The sequence below is a fragment of the Myotis brandtii genome, unplaced genomic scaffold, assembly GCF_000412655.1.
Source record: "Myotis brandtii unplaced genomic scaffold, ASM41265v1 scaffold115, whole genome shotgun sequence".
In the NCBI taxonomy this organism is placed as follows: domain Eukaryota; kingdom Metazoa; phylum Chordata; class Mammalia; order Chiroptera; family Vespertilionidae; genus Myotis; species Myotis brandtii.
In genome coordinates, this window is record NW_005353967.1 from 20,411,645 (window position 1) to 20,422,148 (window position 10,504).

General features: G+C 38.8%; 1 long non-coding RNA gene across 1 annotated transcript; it reads right to left on the reverse strand.

Moving 5' to 3' along the window:
* Positions 1-279: 279 nt before the first annotated feature.
* On the reverse strand, positions 280-2,284 carry LOC106728300. The gene is made up of 3 exons (XR_001364582.1): positions 2,173-2,284; positions 762-960; positions 280-383 (listed from the first exon to the last, which is right to left on the reverse strand). It is a non-coding gene; the product is annotated as an uncharacterized LOC106728300 (long non-coding RNA).
* Between the last annotated feature and the right edge of the window lie 8,220 nt (positions 2,285-10,504).

The window sequence follows — 10,504 nt, forward strand, 5'->3', positions numbered from 1 at the left end:
TTAGTCCCAGTTCTACTGTGTCACTTACTGGCTGAACCACCACAGATGGGAAACCACCTCATTTGTAACATAGGCTGGCCTGGTCCCTTGCACATGTTAGGTCAGTGATGGCGAACCTTTTGAGCTCGGCGTGTCAGCATTTTGAAAAACCCTAACTTAACTCTGGTGCCGTGTCACATATAGAAATTTTTTGATATTTGCAACCATAGTAAAACAAAGACTTATATTTTTGATATTTATTTTATATATTTAAATGCCATTTAACAAAGAAAAATCAACCAAAAAAATGAGTTCGCGTGTCACCTCTGACACGCGTGTCATAGGTTCGCCATCACTGTGTTAGGTGCTCCACATGTTAGTAACGATGAAGGTGACGATGATATCTGACACAAACAAGAGAAAGGAAAAGTTACTGATAATTGCATAGGGCCAACTGCCCCCCACCCCACTTCCTTAACTAGGCGAGTTTACGTTTTTTAAAAGCTCCCAGTAAAGGTATCATTATGAACTATGGAATATACAAATGGACAATGGCCTGCTTATACATCAAAATAGAACTCTGATCCACAACCTGTAGTAACTAGTCCAGGAAGCCAAATAATAACCTTTGTAGGAATCAACCCAAAATTGCCAGGACTTGATTATTAATAACTCACAGCTTCCCTAATTTTTGTTCCTCCTTCCAACTTAGGACTGACTGGAGAAAGTTAGAAGTGCATTCCGATCAATAACATGGAGTGCCCCACTGCCAGTTAGCCCACCTAGAGCTTCCCTGTGCCGCCATCAGCCAATCAGAGCCGAAGGAAGTCTGCCTTTTTTCTACTGTCAAGCTTTTCCACGCCCCTGTCTGCCTTTGAGTCTGCCAAGTGCAAGTGAAGGTGGCTGACTCCCCAGCCACATAGAAGCTCAGGTAGCCTTTATTGTTCTTGTTTAGAGAGTCTTCATTTCCTTCCGCCATACCTATTTTTCAGAGGAAGAAAAGAATGCTTTAGGGTCATCATTATGAAAATTCAGTTGAATACAATGAAAAACCGAAATGGTGGGGTTGGGGGAGAACTAAAAATGAGTTCATCTCGACCACCAAGTAGAATTGGGACAGAAAAAAACTAGGCAGAGATCCAGTTTGGATTACAAAAAGCTAGTAAGATCAGTACAGTACTGACTATAAAGCCAGAAGCAAATGAAGAGTCAATTAAGCACTGAGGTTTTGCTGTGACAATATGCAATGAGATCCAAGATGTACTAAATATGAGGTTTCCTGCCAAGGAGAAACATAATCTTCCCTACTGGCGAAAGTCAGATTTCATGACATCAGCCAGATAACCACAAAAGAATGCATCTTGTAATACAGGCTGTCTCTAAGCTATTGGGAGACTATGCTCTCCCCAACCAACTAACCAACATTCATCATTTACTGATTTATTATTTATTTATTTAACAAGCACATTCCATTTCATAGCCACCCTTTTTTAAAGCAGACAGGTTGAATAGAGACATATGTAAAATACAAGCTCTCCAAAGTATATTATTTTTCTTCAATGTTGTGAGTTATATCTTTCTAAAACAGTGTTTTATACATTTCACCCTTCCTATATTAAAAGCCACAAATTATTTATACATTGCCTATTTTGTCCAAATGAAATTTATAAATTTTAATCTAGCTACAAAAGAAATATATATTCATTATAGACATTTCCCCAAAGAATAATCACTTCTATACATTAGGACACATTGACAACATATATTACAGGGAAAAAGTAAACTGCAAGAATTTTTAAAAATTTCAATTCCCATTATGATAGAGTGCATTATTATTCAAAATAATTGCTGGCCTGAGGGAAGATAATACTTCCCCGCCTCACTGCATCAGACTTGGGTATGTGATTATGACAAACTCCTTGTGGGAGGATTATGTATCTCCACCCAGTTGACCACGAGGCCCTGGCAGGGTAGCTCAGTTGGTTAGAGTATAGTCCTGATACACTAAGGTTGCAGGTTTGATCTCCAGTTAGGACACATATAAGCAACCAATGAACACATAAATAAGTGGTAAAACAAACTGATGTCTCTCTCTCTTTCTCTCTCTCAAATCAATGAATAAGTTTTTTAAAAAAGATTGCTCATGAGACTTGCTTTGATCAATGCAGTGATAATAGAAGTGAAGAATGCCACCTTTAAGCAGAAGTTCTAGGAGACACCATGTGTTTCTACCATGTTCTCTTTCTCTTCCATGATGAGTGTAGGAGAGGAAAATAATTTTCCTTCATCCTTCTAAGTTCTAGGCTGGGACCTATACAACAAAAGAGATTAAGAGAAAAATAAAACAAACAAAAATGTATTGATATGTTGTAGGGGAGAAGAAATAATTTTTCTCTACCTTTCTGAGCTCTTAGCCAAGACCCCTATAATAAAAGACATAATAACAAAAAGAAAACAAATAAAAGTTAATTAACGTGTATGTCATGTACACATGGGAGATATCCAGGGAAAAAGAATAACTCTTAGGAGTGATTCAGGACTCAGGCTTAAATATCTTCTGCTAAAGTTATGGGGAGGCCAATTATGGGGAAGTAACCAGGAAAGTGTGGTAAACAAGAATAAGGTTTGTTATGCAGATTTAAGGTAGTGCCTTTTCCATTGATAAGGGTTTAAAGTTGCTTCTGGGGATTAACTTATGTCCTTTCTGTAAAGAGAGGAGGAAGCACACCTTTGTAAAAGTATGTTCTGCTTTTAGGCAAATAGGGGTAAGGCACAGAACTTTTCTTGTATCTGCTTCTTCTCAATTGCCTTCAGTTCAAAATAATCCTTCAGCCAAAATGGGCTATTTTGCAACACTTTATCAGCATCAGCCTGGCTCCCAGAATGAAGAGAACTCTGAGCAGAGCTGCAGACAGACAATAGATCTATGACATGAGTAAGAACTAGACTACAGTAGACCTGTGACATGACTAAGAACCATTTATCACTGTCTACCACTGAGGCTGTTGGAGTTGCTTGTTAACATAGTAGAACTAGAACTTAGCCTACACTGACTGATACACCCAAGTGTTTCCTGAATTTTCCTTATGTCTAAAGAGAGCTTTTATGCACTGATACAAATAAGTTGAGTTTCAACTTAGGTTTTATATATTTAAATTATATATTTTAAAACTTAGTTTCTAAGCCTTTAAACTTGTTATTTACAAATGGAATGAATTTTCTGTCAATATTTTATTTTATGCCTATTTATACATTTGATAAAGTCTATCCAAATGTTTATCAAATTTAAAAAATTAAATTTTGGAAAATTTAAAGTGTAATCTAATTTTAATACATTTAATTTTCTCAAGCCCTTCAAACACCCAACAAAGAACTAATATTTCTATAGACAAAATCTTCCTAAACAGTTGAAACACACTAAATCTAAAGTTTAACCTTATGAATTTAATAAATTATAATTTAAACATTTAAACAATGATTTCAAATTTAATTACCTGTATCTTCTTTGGAATTTTTATTATTATGTCCTATTCATAAGTCTTTCACTCACCTTAAAAGGCAGAAAAACGCACACAAAATACTGTAACAATTACTAGACATAACTTAGCTTGTTACAAAAGGGTCTTTGAAAGTATTATTTTCTGGCAAAAACAAGATATTCCAGACCCTCAAATTTCCTGCCTTAAAATGTTCAATGTGCTTCTCCCCAGGGAGCCCTCAGTCCTTCCTTGGTCTTTGGCCTGGAATGTAAATAAGATGTGTCTGCAAAGCAGCCCCTGGAGGCCACAAAAAAAAAGCCAGGAATTCACAGTAACCTTTGGTCTGACGTCCTTGAACCCAAATCCCAGGGTTTTTTTAAACATTTTTTTTATTTATTTCAGAGAGGAAGAGGGAGAGAGAGATAGAAACATCCATGATGAGAGAGAATCATGGATCGGCTGCCTCCTGCAAGTCCCTGATTGGGGATCGAGCTCACAACTCGGGCATGTGCCCTTGACCAGAATTGAACCTGGGACCTTTCAGTTCACAGGCCAACGCTCTATCCACTGAGCCAAACCGGCTAGGGCCCAAATCCAAGGTTTTTAAGTTACTGAGGTCCAGTCTGTTACTCAACTGCAACTCCTTACTGATATAATCATTATCCAAACAGAGAAGCCAAGAAAAAGCTCTCCATAGAAAAATGGGAAATTGACCTAAAGGGGAAGACCTTGAGTGGGGGTGGGTGGGTGGAGGTTGGGGATGGTAAAGAAAGGAGATGGGAAAGAGGGTAGGGGGAGAGGTGAGATTTGGCAGCCTCTGTAACCATTGCACTTAAGGATTTTAAGAAGTTTGCTTTTTCCCCTCATGTGTAAAATGAGAACTAGAATGTGTATAGGATCACTGTAATAATTATACCAGACACACATCGAGTGCTCAATAAACATTAGCTATCATCATTATTTAAGCTGAGCCTCTGAAATGTAATAGAACTGGGGACTGGATCACCTTAAGAAATCCATTCTTTTTTTCTCTCTGTGCCCCACTCTCACAACTGCACAACCGCCTTAATCCTCTGTCTTCCTGCAAATAGGTTTTTCCATAATGCCTAAAATAGTCACTAACAACATCTTTCAAGTTTCCCGACTCCTTGGTTCAAGTTAACAGCCAGTCTAAAGCTGCACTGTCAGTTCCAAGTCCAAATTCCAGAGAGGCTGGTTGGCCAGCTTAGATGGAAAGTCCTCTCCTGGGTCAATGAAAACATAGCTGCTCCTGCTATAACCTTGAGAACAATGCTAAAAATATGGGGGCGGGGGCGGGGGAGAGCAGGGTGGGGGCACTGCTGTGGAGACAAAACAGGAGGTGAACACCTGGGCACATTTTCTGAGTGGTCAAGGTGTATGTTCTGACCAAGACTCTCTCCTTGACCAAACTTCAGTCAGGCTCCTCTGAGCCCTCTTCTTGACTCCACCTTGACCTTGGCCTTCCGTGGCCATCCTGTCCTCACCATGCCCATATAGCCAAACTTAGCAAGAGTGCCTCCACCCTTGAAATCTGATCAAGTTCTTCATCCCCCACCTTTGATGTAAAAATCCTTGACCTACTTTTAGCAAGAATCCCCTTACCCTGATGTCTCCCACTGGATCCCCTCCTTCTGCTCACTGGCTAAAAATCCCCACTTGTCCTTGTATTCAGAGTTGAACCTAAGTTCTCTGCCCTATTGCAAAACCCCCATTGCAATAGTCTTGAATAAAGTCTTACCATTATAACAACTATCTGAACAACTTTTTCTGTAATGCTTTATACACACAGGATTTGGATTGCACTATATATGTATACATATATTCTCCAAAAAATGTATACACATCTTGTATGATTATAAAGACAATGTTTATTAACATACAGTTCATTTTTGAAATTAAAAAGAACCTACAGAAATGAGTAATTTTTTTTGTCAATGCCTGTTTTCAAACTGATGACTGTCCTGGTCCAGGCACTGCCGATAATGCCAAGCAATGGAATCATAAACGTCAAGAATAATTTTGTTCGTCAACTGTTGCCATTTTTGTACCTTAAACTTTATCTTGTATGTATCCCCATAAAAAAGACTAGTAGACAAATTTTCTTTGTTCAAAGCTTAGTCTGGCTTCACCCATTATTTCAAATCAGTTAAGCCTGAAAAGGAATGAAAATTATTATCAGCTATTAAAGTCTGTATATATATATTTTTGGGACACCCTGTAGTTTTTTAAATTAATTTTATTTAACATCTGAAACACTCAATGAAGTATTTTTCAACACTTTTATTATTAGCTACTTATAATTTCTAAGATGCCACAAGTAAAATGTGACCTCAGAGGTTAAAATAATAATTTGGGTATATTGGATTAAATAACAAGTTATATATATAAATATGACCTCAGGGTCAAGATAAAGCCCCTTGTTAAGATCTCAGAAAATGCCCTGACCGATTTAGCTCAGTGGATAGAGCGTCAGCCTGCAGACTCAAGGGTCCCGGGTTCGATTCTGGTCAAGGGCATGTATCTTGGTTGCGGGCACATCCCCAGTGGGGGGTATGCAGGAGGCAGCTGATCGATGTTTCTAACTCTCTATCCCTCTCCCTTTCTCTCTGTAAAAAATCAAGAAAATATATTGAAGAAAAAAAAAAGATCTCAGAAAATGCTTCTCATGTACTCCTGGCTGGAAAAAGGTTTCTAAGAATCTTAAAAGTGTGCCTTCTAATCTTGTCAGGTAGACAATAGAGCAAAGGGCTTGTGCAAGAATATGGGTATATCACGCTCTGCCCTGTAGTCAAAAGTGGAGGGGTGCTGTATTTGGAAAAGACTGGTGGGGATGGTTTTTAGTTAACATAGTGAAGATTCACAGACAACAATGTTTTTAAGAGAACTGAACAGAAACACAACCAGCTTGCACTGAAATCATAGTTTAAACTGAAGTCACTGGGCTCCCAACCATTTGTGAGTGGGGAGCAGGCTGAACTATTCAGCTGCTTATGGAATAAGTTAGTATGACCCAAAAGGAGGAGCTAAGAACTAAGTCAGGTCCAGTCATGGATGGATGATGTTCCTGGGGTGATTCCTGGGGTGTGGTTTTGTGGGAGCAGAGACTTGAGAACTAGAAAATCCCATGATTTTAAGTGCAATGTGAACAGAAACAGAATAACTACTATAATCACTTTCAAATGTGGGGATGAGTGAATGTAAAAATCAGTTAAATCTGAATAAGGTTTGTAATTGAGTTAACCATGTCGAGTCCAATAGGTCTAATAAGATGAGGACAATGAATTCAGCAACATGGAGGTTACCAATGACCCTAAAAATCAGTGTCTGAGAAAAGGTGTGTGTGAAAGCCTTATTGCAGTTCAACTCAAGAGTGAATGGATCTTCCTGAATCCCCACATAAGAACACGACCCAAAACCCATGGACAACATTTACCACAAAAAAGTGGTGAATCCCAAAGTACATCTGGGATGGATGAAACATGCAAAGCCAACAGTGTCAGCATCTATCAGGGAAGAAACAGGGAAAAATTGAGCAGATGACAAATTCAGAGACAAAAAGTAGGATGGTAGTTTCCAGGAGCTAGTGGGAGAGGAAAAGGAGACACTGCTGTTTCATGGATACAGTCTGTTTCAAAAGATGGAAACAGTTCTGGAGATTGATCGCACAACAATGTGGCTGTACCTAACCCTACTGACTGCACACTTTAAACAGTTGAGATGATAAATTTTGTTAGTGAAACACAAAAAACTCAGGAAACTAATCTCATAAAAATGAGGATTAGAAGTATCAAGATTAATAAAAACAGGAGTGATATACAATACTACTAAAGAAAATTTAAAAGATCTATATACATGAAAGCTGTAATCATAAATTAGAAGACTTACTGTTGCTATGATGGCAACTCTTCCCAAACTGATCTGACTCAATGGCATTCCAATCAAAGAATGGACAAGTTAAATCTAATTTTAAACTTTAGTGTGTGTGTGTGTGTGTGTGTGTGTGTGTGTGTGTGTGTGTGTGTATAGTTGATTTCATTTAGTAGTGTGTGTGGTGTGTGTGTGTGTGTGTGTATATATATATAGTTGATTTCAGAGAAGGGAGAGGGAGAGAAAGATAGAAACATCAATGATGAGAGAGAACCATTGATCAGCTGCCTCTTGCACACCCCCACATTGGGGATCAAGCCTACTACCTGAGTATATGCCCACGTCAATGCTCAACCACTGAGCAACACTGGCCATGCTCTAATTCTAAATGTTAAAGGGAAATGCAGAAGACCCAGAATACCCAAATATTTAAAAAGAACCACATTGGAGGGCACATATTACCTTCTTTAAAGACTTACCCTAATTCTCATATTTAAGACAGTGTGTCACTAAGCATAAGCATAAGCATATGAAGAAGGAAGCAGGCCATGGGGCTTTCAGCCACAGAGAAGCTAAAAAGCTTGGGTTTCCATGTCTGTATTTTTTGTTCTCGAGAACATACATAACAGACTCTAAGAAGCTTAAGAGAGAGTTGATTGCCCTAACCGGTTTGGCTCAGCGATAGAGCATCCGCCTGTGGACTGAGGGGTCCAGGGTTCGATTCTGGTCAAGGGCATGTACCTTGGTTGCAGGCACATCCCCAGCAGGGGGCGTGCAGGAGGCAGGTGATCGATGTTTCTAACTCTCTATCCCTCTCCCTTCCTCTCTGTAAAAAATCAATAATATAAATATATTTAAAAAGAATATAAGCACCCTGATTTTTAAAAAAATGAGTCAAAGATCTTAACAAACACTTAGACAAAGAAGACATGCAGATTGCAAATAAGTGCATGAAAAGATGCTTCACATCATAAGTCATCAGGGAAATGTCCATTAAAATGAGATACAACTACTTATGTATTAGAATGGCCAAAATCTGGAACACTGACAACACCAAATGCTGATGAGCATGTGGAGGAATAGGAACTCTCATTCATTGCTGGTGGGAATGAAAAATGGTTCAGCCACTTTAGAACTCAGTCATTTCTTGCAGAATGAAACATATTATTACCATACTAGAGGCTTGGTGCACGAATTCGTGCACAGGTAGGGTCCCTTGGGGTGGCCTGTGGAGATTGCACTATACGTGCGCGCCCACACGTGGTATTTTGTGGAAGAGCCACACTCAAGGGGCCAAAGAGCCGCATGTGGCTCGTGAGCCGCGGTTTGCCGACCACTGCCCCAGCCGGTTTGGCTCAGTGGATAGAGTGTCAGCCCACCCTCAGATTGAAGAATCCTGGGCTCAATTCCAGACAGGCTTGATCCCCAGCCCTGGTCGGGGCCCATGTGGGAGGCAACCAATTGATGTGTCTCTCTCACATCAATGTTTCTCTCTCTGTCTCTCTCCTCCTCCCTTCCCCTCTACGATTAACATTTGAAGGCAACATCTTGGAAAACACAACTTGCAAGACTTTAATTATAAATGTGTGCAACAGAAGGGAGAAAAAACAACATGGTTTTCAGTTTTAAATTTTATTAAAGTACAGAGTTAAGTTTTGAGTTTTCTACATAGGAAAAGACTGGTCAACTTCAGACGCTTCATAGAAAAATTAGCATTCAAAAAACAAATATAAATCCATAGTTGCCTTTGTGACTAAAGGGGGGAAATCTTTAAAAGTTACCAAAACTCTAATCATATCTGAGACCATTATAAATTTCAGAGTAGATTTACCACATATATTACATTTTTAAAATTCTAATACTGTAAAACATAACCACATAATTTGGCTATAGCTAATTATTTCAGAAAAGTTTAAAAAATTAACAAAGTTATGACTATAAAATTTTTGTAGAATTTTCTTTGTAAAGTAAAAAAAAACCCTTAAATCTTTAATTAATGAAAACAAAACAATCTCTTAAATTTCTTATAAATAGCTCTCAAGACATATATTACACATCTGCTTTCCTTACCTGAGAGGATTTCCCAGGATCCTTCACACCAAAGGATTACCTTCAAGAATTCTTCCATAACTTTACTCACATATATATCATTAAACTCCTATAGAAGTGAATTTGGATATATGTATTCTTAATCCACCCTTCCTCAATTAAGATTTTGCTGAAAGAATTTTACTTTAAAACAAAACAAAAGATGCCTCTTTGGTAAAATGAACATCTCTACAAATGATTTACTGAGGAAGAAAAAAGAGAAAGATCTTGAAAATGTCGAGCATTAGTTCCAAAGATCTGTGTAAATAAATAGCTCTCCGACCAAATTAAGTAGATCTAACCTTAGAGAGCCCATCTCTGCCTGAAATGCAACACTGTATTAAAACGTCTGAGTCTTGCCCAGCCGGTATGGTTGAGCGCTGACCTATGAACCAGAAGGTCATGGTTTGGTCAGGGCACATGCCCGGGTTGAAGGCTCGATCACAGTTAGGGGACATGCAGGAGGCAGATTCTCATCAATGTTTCTCTCTCTCTCTCTCTCTCTCTCTTTCTCTCTCTCTCTCTCCCCCTTCCTCTCTGAAATCAATAAAAAAAATATTTTTAAAAAGTAAAAAATAAAACGTCTGAGTCTTTACAACTGTATTAAAGATGGCAGGAAACATGATGGCCTTAAGAACAAAGCCATAGGGAGTTAGTGCTATTGGCAAATTAAGAAGGATGTCCTACAGAGAACTGCGTGGCTACTGCACTTTCCCTGGTTGAAGAAAGAAGGCCCAATGTTCTCTCTGTGCAAACAGGGTCTCAGCCCAAGGGCACCCCTTCTTAGTTTCAGGATAAACCCTCTTTCCTTTCCAAGAGGGGCAGGACACGCATGCACAGCAAACTGAGAGGCTATTCAGAAAGGCAGTCAAGGGAGAAAAAAGCCCAGGTAGCTTAAATGCAGGCTCTGAATTCCCTTTTTATAGGTAATATGAAGCACCAATGGTAGTAAACTTCTGGCCAAAATTAAGCACATAATTTAAATTTTTTTGTTAATCCTCATAGAGGATATTTTTCCATTGATTTTTAGAGAGAGTGGAGGGGAGGAGAGACAGAGACAGAGACACATC